Source organism: Eulemur rufifrons, chromosome 18, assembly GCF_041146395.1.
Source record: "Eulemur rufifrons isolate Redbay chromosome 18, OSU_ERuf_1, whole genome shotgun sequence".
Lineage (NCBI taxonomy): Eukaryota > Metazoa > Chordata > Mammalia > Primates > Lemuridae > Eulemur > Eulemur rufifrons.
This window is the reverse complement of record NC_091000.1, coordinates 46,729,226-46,745,862: the sequence shown is the minus strand read 5'-3', so window position 1 is coordinate 46,745,862 and position 16,637 is coordinate 46,729,226. Positions and strand designations below refer to the sequence as shown.

At 36.3% G+C, this 16,637-nt stretch overlaps 1 non-coding gene across 1 annotated transcript; it reads right to left on the bottom strand.

Annotated features, from left to right (window-relative positions):
* Positions 1 to 2,050: 2,050 nt before the first annotated feature.
* On the bottom strand, positions 2,051 to 2,123 carry TRNAR-UCG (transfer RNA arginine (anticodon UCG)). The gene has a single exon. It is a non-coding gene; the product is annotated as a tRNA-Arg (tRNA).
* Between the last annotated feature and the right edge of the window lie 14,514 nt (positions 2,124 to 16,637).

Genomic DNA, 16,637 nt, shown 5'->3' with positions numbered 1-16,637 from the left:
TAGTGGTCTCAAGGTTTTAAGAGGTACATTACAAGGTTTCTTGAGGCATAATCTTTGAAGTCCTACATCACTTCTTTGCCAAGCATTAATTCAAGATGGTCTGTGAGTGTTGTTTTGAACCCACATTTACTTGATGGGAAGCTCAGGATGAGACCAGGGAGAATGTAACACTCCAAAATGTAGCAGCAGCTGGAAAAGAACTGGGAATGGTAAGCATTTACACATGGATTAACAAGGAATATGAGACTAAAACTGTGAGAGGATAAAAGAAGAGTATTCACCTCTGACAGTTTCTGTTTTAAAAATTAAATATAGACCTACATGCGACCTAGCCATTTGACTCCTAGGTATTTACCCAAGAGAAATGAAAGCATATATCTACACGAAGTATTATACACAAATGTTCATAGCAGCTTTATTTATAATAGCCAAAACCAAACATTTGGAAATAATCCACATGTTCATCTATTGAAGAATGGATAAACAAATTCTAATATATCCGTACAACCTGATACTATCCAGCAAGAGAAAGAAATGAATTTGTGATACAACTGATAACATCAATGAACCTCAAAATAATGATAATGAGTGAAAAAATTTTAAAAAAAGAGTTCATACTGTATGATCCCATTCACATAAAATTCCAGAAACTATAAACATATAATGTTTCATAAAACTACAAACATAACAACAGAAAGCAGATCAGTGGTTGCGGGAGAAGGACAGAAATCACAAAAGGGCATGAGGAAACTTTTCGGTGCGATGTCTATGTTCATTATCTTTATTGTAGTGATGGTTTCATGATTATATATATAATATGTCAAATTTCTCAGGTATTCTGTTGTAGCCATAAAAACAAACAAACAAACAAAAATGTCAAATGTGCACATGCTTAAAGGATGTGAAGTTTATTGTACAACAATTATGCCTCAATAAAACTGTTAAAGGATACATTATCTGGAAAAAATATTACTATGGCATTTTGCAAGAGTACTAGTGGGTCTTCCTTTTTTTTTTTTTTTTTTTCCCCTGTACTATGGAAGAGTTTGTGTCTCGTTTGACTATTTTATTTCCTCTTTGAATCTTTGAATGTTTTGAAGAAGTCCCAGATAAGCAATGGGACATGGAATTTTCTCAGTAGGAAGATGTTTGGCAACTAATTCGATTTATTTCATTATTTAAGACTATGCGTAATTGCTATTAATTCTTGAATCTAATTTGATACGTCATATGGTTCTATTAATAATAATTTGTCTATTTCATCTAAATATTCAAATGTATTTGGCCAGATACTTTCCGCTTTTGGAGAAGCTGCTTCCTCTTCGTCCTGAGCTTTGCCTCCTTCGCCTTTTCTCCTGTTTTCAAGTCTGAGTTTAGACCTTTGTTTCTCAGATATTGCGGACAATCAGACTAATTCTCCCCGCGACGTGCGGGAGAGCCCGGGAGCGGGTCTCGGCAGTAGGGGGAGAAAGACCGCTTCCCGTCGCAGGCGGCGCCCACGTGACTCTGGAGCGGCGTTTACAAGGTGTGTTTCCCCAGCTCCTCTAAAGTGTGGGTTTTCCTTTAGAAAGGGCTGACTTCAAGACAAAGCTCTCAAGACACAGACAGTTTTTTGTGTGTCTGCGAATCAAATATTTAACCGAGCGTCTTCTGTGGACCAATGGAAGAGCGAGCGTCGCCGCCTGCGGGGCCAGGTGAGTGGAGCTCCTTGACGCGCGCCCTGCGGCTCCCGCCACACTCACTGAGCCCACCCAAGCCTCTAGAAGAGGAGAGGGTAAGCAAGAGCCAGGGCCCTGGTTCTCCCATCCCCCACACCCTCACACTCCCACACTCCACACACCTCTGTGCTTGCCTGGCCAAGAGCTTCTTCCCAAGTACAGTCGGATCATGGGAGAGATCTACTGTGACGCATCATCCGGCTTTCTATGGGAAAGTACTGCAGAGAATTCAGGTTCTCTTTCTGAAAGTGATCCGATGCTATCAATCTGGGGTCTCGGCGATGTACAATGGTACTTGGTAAATGAGAATGGGGGAGTGAAAAAGCGAAACGCAACCACGAAGGGATTCGAACCCTCAATCTTCTGATCCGAAGTCAGACGCCTTATCCATTAGGCCACGTGGTCCTACATGTGTATTGTTGTGAAAAACTGTAACAAGTGTGGAGACTCTGGGCCATTTATCCGGATTATTTAAAATGACCTGATCTTGCCTATTAAGGAATTTCTCCAATGTCACACAGTAACAAGGTAACACAAAATGGGTATTCCGATTTTCTCTAAACTCCTGCCCTTAACTTGATACCAAAATTTACACAAAATTTTAAACATGCGCCTCGTTACCTCTTTTAGCCGGTAACCTTAAGTTCTAAAGTAATAGAAAAAGAAAGGGATTGAACGTCTCTCTGTAATCACGGCTACACATGCTCAATTTGCGGCCAGAATTGAGAAGCTCTAGGAGTAAATGAAAATAACCATGAGGTGGACAAGAAAGACCCCCCATGCGACCCTCTCAGCTCGGCGTCCAATTCTGCTGCAACAGCTTTTAGGGATTAAATGGAGGCGTCTTCCTAGGCCTGTCTGTCCCCGCTAGGAAACCAAGAATAGACCCCAATGAGACGTTTGTAAAAAGCCCAAGAATGTACCACTTAGAGAGAAACTATCAATAGAAAATATCTGTTATCTTGTGCAACCACCCGATTGTGGTGTTGAGTTGTTCAACTGGCCTAGGACCATCCTTTGAGAACCATGGTCCCATAGCATACAGCATATCTGTGACCCTCTCCACCCCATTTTTTGGTCTCTACCCATTTCCACACAGATGTTTGAATTCTAGTTAACAACTGAATAGAACGTTGGCAGAAAAGATAGGGATTTCTGAAAAAAAAGGCACTCAATTCAATAAATATTATTTAGATTTCTGTTGAGATCTTACTGAATGGTGTTACAACAAAAATGATAGAGGGAGTGGAAGGAAGTACAACAGGCTGCTCTTATTGAGAATGTACTTTCATATGAATAAGAAAAAGTTATATTCCTTATTTTCAGTATTGGAATATTAGGAAATATTTGTTTCTTGCTCTCTCCTTTCCTTTGCATATAAGGAGGCAAGCTACATAGGTACAAGTGCTCACAGGAATGAGGACAGTCTGACTGTTTTGGAAGAGGAACAGCCATTTTGTAAGACATAAAAGAAGGGTTAATTCCCCCAGCAACTGTATGCAGAGAACTTGGTCTTGTATCCCTGCTTTCCTCCTCTTTTGAAAGCATGTCCTTCTTCACCATCTAGGTAAACCTGTCCACTTGGTATTTTGACTATACTCCTACTTGCCTCCTTGAAGTCCATGGCCATGAATAATCCCCACCTTTGTCTCCAACCTCTTCCTCTGTCATTCTCTCTTCCTTTCATTTTGAGCTACATTTTTACATATTACATTGAAAATACCTCTTGTCAGCTTCCTCCAAAAGGCTTAGAGTTTCCTGAGTAGAAGACTATATCTTAGTCATCTTTTTATTCTGATTTCCTGGTAGTGTCATATAGTAAGCACTCAATAAACATTTATTAAGGAAATGCGTGAAGGTAAAATCTGTCTACACTAGCTGTTGCCTCTTTCTCACTTTTTAATAACTCAACTATTTATAATGTTTTCATTTCTACCATTCCATTGAAACCACTCTGAATTGAACAGAGTAATAAATGACCTCTGTTTTTACCAAATTAGTGGACTATATTAATTAGGACTTTTGGGGGGCAAATGGCAGAATTCCTAATTAAATTAGCTTAAGCAAAGAAGAGAATTTCCTAGCTCCCATTAATAGAAAATCCAAGGAGAATTCGAACAATTGAATTTTGGAAAGGGCAAGAATATAGTCGATTCTTGGTAACAACTGAAACTTGGAACTCTAGTGCTGTCAAGGATATTATATCAGCTTCCTTCTGCCAGTAGGCTTTATTCTCTCTATTCTGTACTCTTTACAGAATAGCTGTCTTAACATGAAAGAGAAACTTTCAAATTTTATATATTGGCTTAAGCCAACAGACAGGATGTGTCCTGCTCCTTTATTTGCCCCCATACCCAAAAATTCTTGAAAGAGCAGTCACAAGCCTAGCTTATATCAGCTGTACAACATTAAATGAATTCTGATCAGATCAGTGGATTTGTGTAAGATCAAGGTATTTGCAACAGTATTCAAGTGGATGTGGGTGAGGTAGGTAGAAGAGAAAAACGGTTTCCAGGAAAACAGCAGAAGAATTGCTGCATAGACTGTCCATATGTCCACTTTAGACTCTCATTTTACCAAGACTTTATCATACCAAGGATTTTATATGGTGGACACTCTCATGCATATCTTTCATCTCTTGGCTACCATTAAATTATTATTTCCCAGTTCTCTTACTACTTCTTACCATTTTCTTCTCCATATCTTTTGTTGAGTCCTTTTTTTCTGTCTGACCCTTATATGTGGTGTTACCAAGTGTTTGGTCATAGGAATATTTCTCTTAGCACTTCAAACATTCTCCCTTAGATTATTTTATTCAGTTTCATGCTATCCAAAAAATTTCATCCTAGCTCCAAACTTACAATATAACCTTCTGTTGGAGACCTCAATTTCCCAACTAACGCCTCAAACTAAAGTAAAAAAAAAAACCAAAAAACAATGGTTTTCTTCTTTTGCCTCTATTTCTCCCTGTGCCCTGATACCAAATCAGTGAAACAGCAACTGTAACTGCCCTGAGGTAAAATATAGGTCATAATGGGGACTAGGGAAAATTTTTATGCTGGTATCATGGAAGTATCCTTGTAAAAAAATCAGATATTTTGAAGTTTTTAAAAGAAACCACTGATATGTATAATTACAGATAGTTTCCTTGTGAAATAAGTTTAAGATTTCATGTCTGTGACAATTGCTTCTCCTTCAACACAAATAAAACTTCATTCTCCTTTTTAAAAAGAAAGATCTGTATTTCTGTCAAGGGTTTGGACAATATACTTTTCCTAACTCACAAGATAATTTCGGGTTTTATTTTTTACATCAATAAAGTTAATTATAACAACATCAGTAAGTGGGTTAATTAACCAGGATTATCATGGAAATTCACAGAAAAAACAAACTTAAAACTTTAAGGAAAAATTTCAACTTTCTTTAACATATATCTTTAACAAATATAGTCTCCTATGACAAAATATTTTATTAAAAAGTCCTAAAAGCAATGATCATTAAAATCTTTAAATTTTATAGGACAGCATCTTGCTCATCTCAGCAAATAAACTAGCCAGAAATTCAATTTCAAGCAGACTTACATATATATAAAACTTAATTGTTACTTCATTTCCACCTCGTAAATCCATTATACTTTTGTGGCAATTAGGACATAAATATTTTCTAATCTTTTCCTCTTTCTTTATATCAAAAAGTAATGACTTTGTTTTTTCAAAAGCACTTGAGACAACCATCTTTTCTTTTCAAGATTTGTAAATTAAGGCCGGGCGTGGTGGCTCACGCCTGTAATCCTAGCACTCTAGGAGGCCGAGGTGGGCGGATCGTTTGAGCTCAGGAGTTCGAGACCAGCCTGAGCAAGAGCGAGACCCCACCTCTACTAAAAAATAGAAAGAAATTATATGGACAGCTAAAAATATATATAGAAAAAAAAAAAAATTAGCCGGGCATGGTGGCGCATGCCTGTAGTCCCAGCTACTCGGGAGGCTGAGACAGGAGGATCGCTTGAGCTCAGGAGTTTGAGGTTGCTGTGAGCTAGGCTAACGCCACGGCACTCACTCTAGCCTGGGCAACAGAGTGAGACTCTGTCTCAAAAAAAAAAAAAAAAAAAAAAAAAAAAAAAAAAAAAAAGATTTGTAAATTAAACTCATTGTAATTATAGTTTTTTTAAAATAAACTTTATTTTAACAAAGTTGAATTAGAATATTTTGGGCTTATAAATGTATTTTCATAGACCCATTAATGATGTAATGATTTTGCAAGCTCTATTTCAGTCTTGATATCCACTATTGAAATTTTGGGGAAAAAACTTTTCAGATATTCTTAACACACACAGAATACAATTTCCAAATTAAGATTTTACTACATAAACTGTTTTACAATATCCGTTATCTAGTTAACACAGTATTTTGACTAGCTTCTCCTGGATAAAATGCATCTAAATTTTTATTATTAAGATAGTTTAGTATTTAAATGTATCAAACAAACATTACTTGAATAAGCAGTCCTCTAAAGTTGGCCCTCAGACTGTTTCCTATTCTGTTTTAGACTAATATGAACTATACCATTAATCTCATAATTACATTTGGAACATATATATATATATTACATAATTCTAACAGTTCTATTTGTTGGTCAACTGTTTTTAAAACTTTTCTATGCTTATTTCTAAATTGTCCTCCTGAAAGGCTGTAAAAATTTACTCTTTCCCACAAGTATTCAGAAAGTATTTGCCCACATATTTATCAATATTAACAGACACTGAGGATTGCCAACTCAAGGGCTATTCTCTATTCTTGATAGCAGAATTCCTATTGCATGCCAATGTATCCTGGCATAGAGGGTGAATTATGATTTTTCTAAGACATTTTTTATGACAATCTTACTTTCTTTCCTATTTATTTATTTATTTATTCAGAGACAGAGTCCCACTCTGTTGCCCCCGCTAGAGTGCTGTGGCATCAGCCTAGCTCACAGCAACCTCAAACTCCTGGGTTCTAGCGATCCTTCTGCTTCAGCCTCCCGAGTAGCTGGCACTATAGGCATGCGCCACCATGCCCGGCTAATTTTTCTATGTATATATATTTTTAGCTGTCCATATAATTTCTTTCTATTTTTTTTAGTAGAGATGGGGGTCTCACTCTTGCTCAGGCTGGTCTCGAACTCCTGAGTTCCAACGATCCTCCGACCTCAGCCTCCCAGAGTGCTAGGATTACAGGCGTGAGCCACCGCGCCCAGCCAGAGGTTGAATTTTTAATCTATTTTGTTTATTGTATCCCCATGGCCTAGAAAAGTGTCTGGCATATGATCATGCTCAATAAATATTGAGTGAATAAATGAATAAATAGGTGTCAATTTGGGGGCTCAGGAGTATATTCATATTTTCTCTATTGTAACAAATGGTAACATCAATTCCACTTATGTCACTTATGATAATTTGCCTTATATTTTTCATGCACAAATTGCCTTCATAAATCAAGGGAAGACTGTATCATAAAGATGATATTTTAAAAAACTAAGTAAACAATTCCTGTAGGACAGGAGGCTGTTTGGGACAAATTAAGGTCTTCATCTCACTTTCTCCAAAATAAATCTTGGACATATTATTTTTAAAATATATTTTTTAAATGTTAGGACAGATTTAGATGCATAGTTATGTAAATGGAGTGAGAAAAAACATCAAAGGCTAACTCCCAGGAAAGTTAACATTAAGAAGCAAATTAACCCCACTGAAATTTTATAATTCTATGTTGAAAACAATTATTATTGAATATAAGAATAAAATTGATTTTGGGGGAAAATTTTGAATACATAATTAACAATTGATATATTTATATAATATAAATTCAGCAGTGATTTTTCAAATAAAGAAGAAAAATGTGAATAGCCTAAAAAAACAAGACAAAACATAAGCCAAGGATCTCAGTGGCTTTTGGAACAAATATTTATTTCTCACAAGTCCCTTGTTTGGTTAGGCTTAGCTGGGCTTAGCTGGAATCACCTGGACTTTCGTTGTATTATCTATATGTCGCTATATGTGTCCTCATTCTAGACCAGCATCTACTTAGTGTGTTCTTCTCATTCTGTAATGTAGGAGGCAGGTGGGATGGAAAACTTGGCCATGACTTTTAAAGCCTCACACACTCTCCCTTCCCCCTATATTCCATTGGTCAAATCAACTTACATTACTATTAAGACCAATGTCAGTGAAGTGAGGAAGTATACTTTTCCCACAGGGAGACATAGCAAGGACAGAAAGAGAAAGACAAATCTTGAAAAATAACATCCAACACAGGAAGTCCAAGATCAAGGCACTGACAGATTCAGTCTCTGGTAAGCGCCTGCCTCCTGGTTCTTAGGGGGCCTGCACCTTCTCACTGTACCCTCACGTGGTGGAAGTGAGATAAGGCAGCTTTCTGGGGCTAATCCCATTCATAAGGGCTATGCCCCCATACCCTAATCATCCCCCAAAGGCCCCAGCTCTAAATACCATCACCTTAGGGGTTAGGTTTCAACATATAATTTTGGAGGAGACACAAACATTCAGACCATAGCAGGGAACGAGGGCAAATGCAGTGAGATCATTTAGGAGCTTGTAATGAAACAGAAATCTTAAAAATAAAAGATGAGGGTCGACTCAGTGCTTTTGATAAATATAACATCATTATTCTTTGATGTGAAGAAAGAGGAGAAAATTGGAATATATATTAATGTACCAAGTTACTACATATAAGTACAAAAGGCACTTACCAGATGAGATTAGTCATGTATATGTTAATATATGTACAATCTACATCTTGTCATCATGAATTTGTGTTTTTGGTTAGTTTATTTGCTGAGATGAGCAAGAAACTCTCCTATCAAATTCAAAGATTTTAATAGTGATTACCATTATAGAACTTCTCATAGGAAACTATATTTGTTGGATACATGTTAAAGAAAATTGGGTTTGCTTCTTTTAAATCATGTAGGGTTTTTTGGTTTGTTTTCTGGTTTGTTTTTTGAGGAAAGCAGAGGTATTTATTCCTCCCTGCCTCCCCTGTGAGAAGCCTTTACCCAGAGGCCCATGGGCCCACCACCATTGGGTGCTCAGTTCCTGCCAACATCTGCCAGCAAGTCCTCGAGGTACCCTTGGGGCAGCCTGTAGTAGACTTGGGTCCTGTCCATGGCCCTGGCTGCCAGCAATGATGCCTTCACAGAGGCATAGTTGTCCTCCAGCAGGGCTGTACTCCATCGTTACCGGCGCCTGGGTAGAGGCTGCCAGCAGCCCGACCACGGTTCCAGCTGTGCTCTGGTCCAGCGGCCTGGCCTGCAGCTCTAAGGTCACAGGTTGCCAGAGCCCCTGGCACAGCTCCAGCTTATCTGTAAGCAGTAAATTATGTTGTTTTAAAAAAATTCTCATCACACCACTCTGTGTAGCTTACTGGTTGCTTAGTGTTTTAAGTTCCTTCTTGGTATTTTACCCCAATAATTATACATTATTACTAATATTGTTTTAAGTAAATATTTGTTTACATTCTCCACGTGTATTGCTTTCTTTGCCTATCATTCCTTCTTAAGTTCAGTTTCTCCTTCATGGCTTAATTTTATACTTTCTCAATTATGTTCCTTAATGAATCTTTTAGAGAAAGTTTGTTGATAGTAAAGTCTCTTAAGAGATTTCTGAAAATATTTTTATTCCACTGTCATTCTTGAACACCTCAGTGATTAGTGGATGATCACCTATATTAGGCAGATAGCTATTTTTTCTTAGTGCTTTGAAAGTATTTTCCCACTTCCAGCTTTTATTATGGCTCTTGAAAAACCTGCTATAAATCACTTTTTATTTGTTATTTCTTTTATCTCTCTAGTTCCTTTAATATAGTTTTTCCCACTATGATGGATCTGTGTATAAATTCAGTTTTATTTCTCTTGGTTTGGAATGGTTTTACTGCTTGAATTTGAGGTCTTCAGACTTTTGTCAGTTCTCAAATACACTTTATCTTGATGATTACTTCTCCCTATTCTTTCCTTATAAATTGATATTGGAATTTCTCAGTCTCTCTTTCATAACTTCCATCTTTCATAATTTTCTTTTTATCTTTCTTTCTGCTTTCAGCATAATTTTTGTCAGACTTGTATTTAACTAATTCTTTTATATTTTAAATTTTGAAAACATGTAAAAGAATACTTACGTCATACATACAAGATTATTTTTTAAAAAAATAAGCTGAACACCCTTGTACCCAGCACCCATGTTACGAAATAGAGTATCTTAGTGGCTTTGCAAAAATCACAATCCTGCCCTCCTTCTCTCATCCAACAAAGGTAATCCCTGTCCAAAATTCTGTATTTATATTTTGCGTGCTTTCTCTTTCTATATATTTTTACTACATAGTATCTCTAATTCATGCTTTTTAGTTTTTCACACTTTAAAAAATTTTATAAATATTTTTATATAAGTGCAATGATATTTATGTATTCTTCTGCAACTTAGCTTTTTCTTTATTGTTAAATTTAACCCATGTTGATATGTGTAACTGTAGGTCACTCATTCTTAAAGTGAAGTTTATTAAGGTATAATTTACATACAATAAATGTACCCATTTTAACTATATAGTTTGATGATTTTTGACATATATATGTGTAAATATATATGTATATATATACCCACCACGATAATCAAGATATAGAACATTTCATTACCCCCCAAAATTATCTCAGTGATCACTCATTTTTACTACTGTATTCTAGTTGTTGAAATTTTTCACCCATTCTTGTGAATAGATATTTGTTTCCAGTTTGGGTTTTTATAAGCATTGATGTCATTCAAAGACATGGCTCCTCAAGATGATTGGCGTGTAAATAAGAGTGGGTTTGTAAGACTGCAGGGCATGCACATCTTCAACTTTACTAGATAATGTCATATTGTTTCCCAAAATGGTTGTACCAACATGTACATAAAATTCACACTGTGGTAGCTCTAGTTGATCCGCATTCTTGCCAAAACTTGAAACTTTAATTTGGGCCAGTTTGGTGGATGTAAAACTGTACTTCATTATAATTTAAAAATGTATATCTATGATTTCAAATGATTTTGAATATCTTTTTATATGTCTGTTGGCCATTCAGGTTTTTTCTTCTTTGAAGTGCCTATTTTGTTAATTTTTCTATTTAGTTGCTTATCTTTTTCTCATTGATTTAAAGTAATTCTTTATATTCTGAATAATAATCCTTTGTTTAGATAGTAATCCTTTGTCAAGTATGTGTTGCAGATATATACTCCTGTTTTGCTTAGTGTTGTCATATTTTACGGTATCTTATGGTAAACAGAAGTTAATTTAAATATAGCTAGATTTCTTTCCTTTTTATGGTTTGTATTTTTCCATTGTAAGATATCATTTCCTTCCTCAGCTTAAAAAATGTATTCTCCCATTTTTTCTTTAAAAAGCTTTATAACTGTGCTTTTCACATTTAAGTCTTCAAAATATTTAGAATGCAGGAATCCAATTTCATTTTCTTCCAAGTGGGATAATCAATTTTTTCTTTTCCCCCTGAGCAGCAAATTTCTGTTATATACCAAGTTTCCATATATCCGCGGGATTGTTCCTGGGCTCCCTATTCTGACCCAATGGTTTATTTGTCTATTGCTGTCTCAACACCACTGAGTTTTAAACACTGTCCAGTACAAGTTTTCTCACCTGCTTTTTCTTTTTTTTTTTTTTGAGATAGGATCTTGCTCTGTCACTCAGACTGGAGTGCAATAACAGGATCATAGCTCATTGCAGCCTCCAACTCCAGGGCTCAAGGGATCCTCCTGTCTCAGCCTCCCAAGTAGCTGGGACTATAGGCACATACCACCACACCTGGCTAATTTTTTCATTTTTTGTTGACTGGGTCTTGCTTTATTGCCCAGGCTGGTTTTGAACTCTTGGCCTCAAAGGATCCTCCCACCTCAGCCTCCCAAAGTGCTGGGATTACAGGTGTGAGCCAATGTTCCCAGTCCTGTTTCTCTTTTTAAATTTCGCTTAGTAAATATTAACCCTTTGCTTTTATTTTAGACACAGATATAACATTGTATGAAACCTCTATTAGTGTTTCCAATAGAATTGCAAACTGTCACCTTTATAATATGAAGCCTTTCAAAACTGTACATTCTATTTAATCCCTACTACCATTTCCCTAGTTCACACCATTACCATTAATCTATTTCATTACAAAATTCTTCTTGGGGTCCTTGCCTCCAGCACTCCAATCTATTTTTCACATCGTAGCCAGAAAAATTTTGCTAAAATGTGATTCACATCCCTTCTGCTTATCAACCCTTTAGTGACTTCCCAGTGCCTCCAGGATTAAAGCTAAACTGCCAATTTGGTTCATCTTTAGGAACTAGCTTCTGTTCACCTGTGGTCCTCACTTCTAGCCATCTTTTTCTATCATATATCACCCTGCATTCCTCTGTGCTCCTGTTGCTCTGAGTTCACTTTTGGTTCCTCAAGTTAACTGAGAGAAGGTTTTTTAAATAGGTAAATGGCAATTTGAAAAATTTGAATTCCCAGGAATTCAACCAGAAATTGCTCTGCAAATTTATTTTATTTTATTTTATTTTATTTATTTATTTATTTATTTATTTATTTTAAGAGACAAGGTCTCACTCTGTCTTCCAGGCTGGAGTGCAGTAGCACAATCATAACTCATTGCAGCTTCCAATTCCTGGGCTCAAGAGATCCTCTGGCCTTGGTCTCTCGAGTAGTGAGGACTACCAGCATGCGCCACCACTTCTGGCTAATTTTTTTGAACATTTTTTGTAGAGACTGGGACTCACTATGTTGCCCAGGCTGGTCTTGAACTCCTAGCCTCAAGCAATCTTCCTGTCTCAACCTCCCAAAGTGCTGGAATTGCGAGCATGAGCCTCCACACCCAACCTAAATTGCACTTAAATCATTAAAAAAAAACAAACCCAAAATATTCTTTCAGCATAATTGCAAACTCTTAGAAGTCATATAATCCATAACAGCCTCATGCTCTTTCCCTTTTTATGTTTTTAATGAGCTCAGGGTTTGATTGATTAAAACAAGTATAACTCTATCAATCATAATAACAAATTGATTGTAAACTCAATTTAACACACACATATCAGAATACAAAGCACATTGTACGTTCTTTGAACGTAAATAAATGTCTTATTTCCTGATCATGATAATTTCTAATTGTATAATGTTTGGAACTTTCACAATCTTTCTACCTTGGTGAACACTGGAAAAGAAATTCTGGAAGTTATTATTTAGGAGAGATTCACTGCAGAAAGTACACAACCACATCAGAGAAGGAGACTCTTTCTAACAGGGATCCTCTTTAGCACCTGACCCAAGATTCTTTTCAGTGTGTGAAATATCTAAGGAGCCAGCCAATCCAGAATGGGGGTCTCCAAAGGCCCAGTTTGCACCACTAACATCATTCAAGTAATCTCCATCCTCCTTCCTCTGCTATAAAAGCCCCACCCTGCCTTTTCTTCTCACTTTAGTTCTTTCTCAAGCTTTTCACCACCAGAGCTGAGGGAGAAGGGGGTCTTCAACTCAGGTGGCTTGGGCAGTATAGAGGATTTGGGTATAAAGTTGCACAGGCCACCGGATCCCACAGCTGCAACTTCCTCTTCTATCCTGCTTCCCCCAACTCAGACATATTCATGACAATAAGCCTTGCTAGAAGGCCAGGGTTAGCCCAAAGACTTCAAAATATGTACACACAACTACAAACTGCAAGTGTAAATTGGTAATTTGTCCTCTGACTAAACCCTAAAATTCTACCTTTGTCATGGGGAACATGTGAGAATTCTTCAAGACATTTGTGGGGGCCTTACCCACAAATATATGGATAGGTAGGTAGTTTAACCTTTTACCTCCTTCAGCTGCTCACAGGTATAAATGCCCATATCCTTTGTTGGAGAGTTCTCCTGGATGGTGGACAGTTTTCCCAAGTGAGACACTAGCTAAGGGCTCAGACTTAATTACATTCCTTAGTGTCACCTACCCATAGGGAACTTACACATCTTTGCCACCCCAAATTGTGGGACTGCAGACTGAGCTACTGCAAGTCTAATTTCTCCCTTTCACCCTCACCCCCACCACAGTCAGGTAGGTAGAGAGCAGATGAATAAGTTTGTTGCCTAAATTAACACCTAATCTGAAAATAAAATTCAAGTCTCCCCTTCTGGAAGGCATCTCCAATCACTATGAGTGATTCTCTTGGTGGAAAGCACAATGCTGGGAGCCAATTCTACCACTTTTTAATCATCCTTCAAGTTATGTCTGGATGCTATGCTTGGGGGTGGTGGGTGGTGGGGTTCTGGTTCTAGCCATTGTCAGATTTCTTCAGAATATGAAGTACTTAGCATTTCCTTGACCCATCTCTGACCCCTCCCTAGTTGCTGTTTGGGTAATAGAAAAAGTTCAGCACAACTTCTTGTAATACATAAATACATTTTTTTAAAAAATCACATATGTACATGATAGATGGAAACAAACAATACTGCATACAGTAGTCCTAAGTACAAGCAAATATACCTTTGCAGTATATTCATACACGTTTATAGACATGTAAACTCACTGCAAAACAAGCAGAAAATAGGAAGAGAAAAATCAGTTATCTACAGAATCACTCGCATCAAATTCATGTTAAGAATGTTAACAATATACAATGAGACTTCATGATCTCAATAAAGATCTCAATAAAGCTGTTTCATTAAAAAAAGAATGTTCAGTAAGACAGTAAAACAAACGGAGGGAAAGGAGGAAAGACAAATATTCATACATCTTCAAAAGGTAAAGCATTTAGCTTCACAGCACTGAATCATTTGCAGAAAAAATAGGTAGGCATCTAATTCAAGTATCAGAGAAGGCTTTGCACCAACCTCAGACATCCAAGACTTTATCCCAGATAGAAAATAAGGGAATTTAGTTCTCTTTTAAAATGTACTCTTAATTTCCTTTCAGACCACATTAGGGATTTACAGAAATAAATATAAAATCATCACATGTTGTCTTTTGAAATTAAAAAATTGGAAACACAATACTTTATTCAATCAATAAAATAAATGGTAAAATCAACATTTTTTAAATCCCTTAGTTTCACATTATGGTCAGATAGGAGAGAGGGCACATAAGTTTTGGGTGGGAAGAATTAAACTACTTTCTACTAAATCTATCCACAACTACTAGATTTTTTTTTTTCTAAAAAGGTGTAAGATTTTATTAAAACAAATGCACAATAAAACATAACTCAACCGAGATTTCAGGACTAAATATGAATGTTTCCTCTGCTTTAAAAGGTTTTTGGGATCTTTGGAACTTTTTTACCAATAGGCTAAATTATTAGTGCTATTTTGTGTCACTAAAAATTTTTCCTTTCTTCAACTTTGAATGTTACATTTCTTTGAAAAAAAGCACTTGCTGTAAGTTGCTATCCTGTCTAGGAAAAGACTATCCTTTTCCTCAAGGATTCTGTGTGTTTTTACCCTAACGAATCTGCCCTGTGCTAATAGTTTGTTTTAAGTCATTCTAAGTGAGCACACAGACACAAGAAGAGGTATGTGTGGCATTTTTCTGAATCACCTCCAAACAACAGTAGAGGTTGTTAAATCTCCTTGGGGTGCCAGTAATACCTGACTTTGTTCCAGAACACCTTAAAGGCAAGCAGCTGTAGCAAGGTCTAAAAACCTTCTAACATAAACTTGTCACTAGGGCCAATCCCCAACCCTTATGACATCAGAATTTATCAATGTGAATCCAAAACCATAACACCATTACAAGATAAGTGTTACTCTCCCCTTCACCCACTTACTCTGTCTGAACATGCATCTACCAAACAAACTTAACATCAACTTCCAATCTAACCACCCTAGATCAGCTTAACAAACTTAATATCTTACTGACCTTACTGATTCCCTTCCCTTCCTAGATTTGCTAACCCAGTCTGCATTTCAGAGAAATCTTTCCCCCTCCTGAAGGTGTCCTACAATCTTAACATGCTAATGAATAAAAAAATAAAAAAAGACATACAAAATACAAGACCAAATTTTTTAATATTAGAATTAACAGATTTAAGATATTTTAATAAATATAACAAATATAACAAGAAAAATAAAAGAATTATAAAAACTGTACACATTCTTCATTGAAAGTGTACATATAGGCAATGTAGAAAATTGCTATTTTACTTGTAACTTTTCATACTTCCATACGTGTGACTAAACAAAGTTTAAAGTGAAATAACAAATTCCTCATACTAAATGCCTACATGCATACTTTGAATGAACTTATATATCAATATTTAAAATTTTTAATGTGATAAGTGAGCTTGCTTCTTGCTTGTCAATTTGTCTAATCTAGGTTGGATTGATGATAATGCTACTCTCAGGGGATAGTGTATATTTAAACTGTTTCTATGTTTTGTTTTAATAACACTTAACGTAGAGAACCCAGTCTCACACAGGTATGTTGAGGGGAATGGAAGAAGAGATTTTAAAGCAATCTCTGAAAGCTCAGGATATTCATGTTTAACTTTTATCCAAAATGAAGGGAGTGATGCTGTATTTTCAAAATTTATTTTCAATCCTTCATCAGTAGCCAGCTTCAACAACTTATCCTGTAGAGTTACAGTTAAATTTAAATTACCTTTTGATGAAAGAAATGGATTTTGGATCCATGAATTTCCTATGCGTGGATCTTCTTTTGATGGAAAATAAAATTCAAAACATTCTAACAAATTTGTAAGATGTTCACTGATAACTTTTCGCAGATATGCAATATCAAGATCACTCCCTACTTCATTGATAATTGTTGTTAAATTATGGAACATGTCATAACAATCTGTAGAAATTCTATTTTTCCAAGTTTCTAACTTTTGTTTTTGTCCTTCAATCTTGTCAGCCATTGAAAAACATGT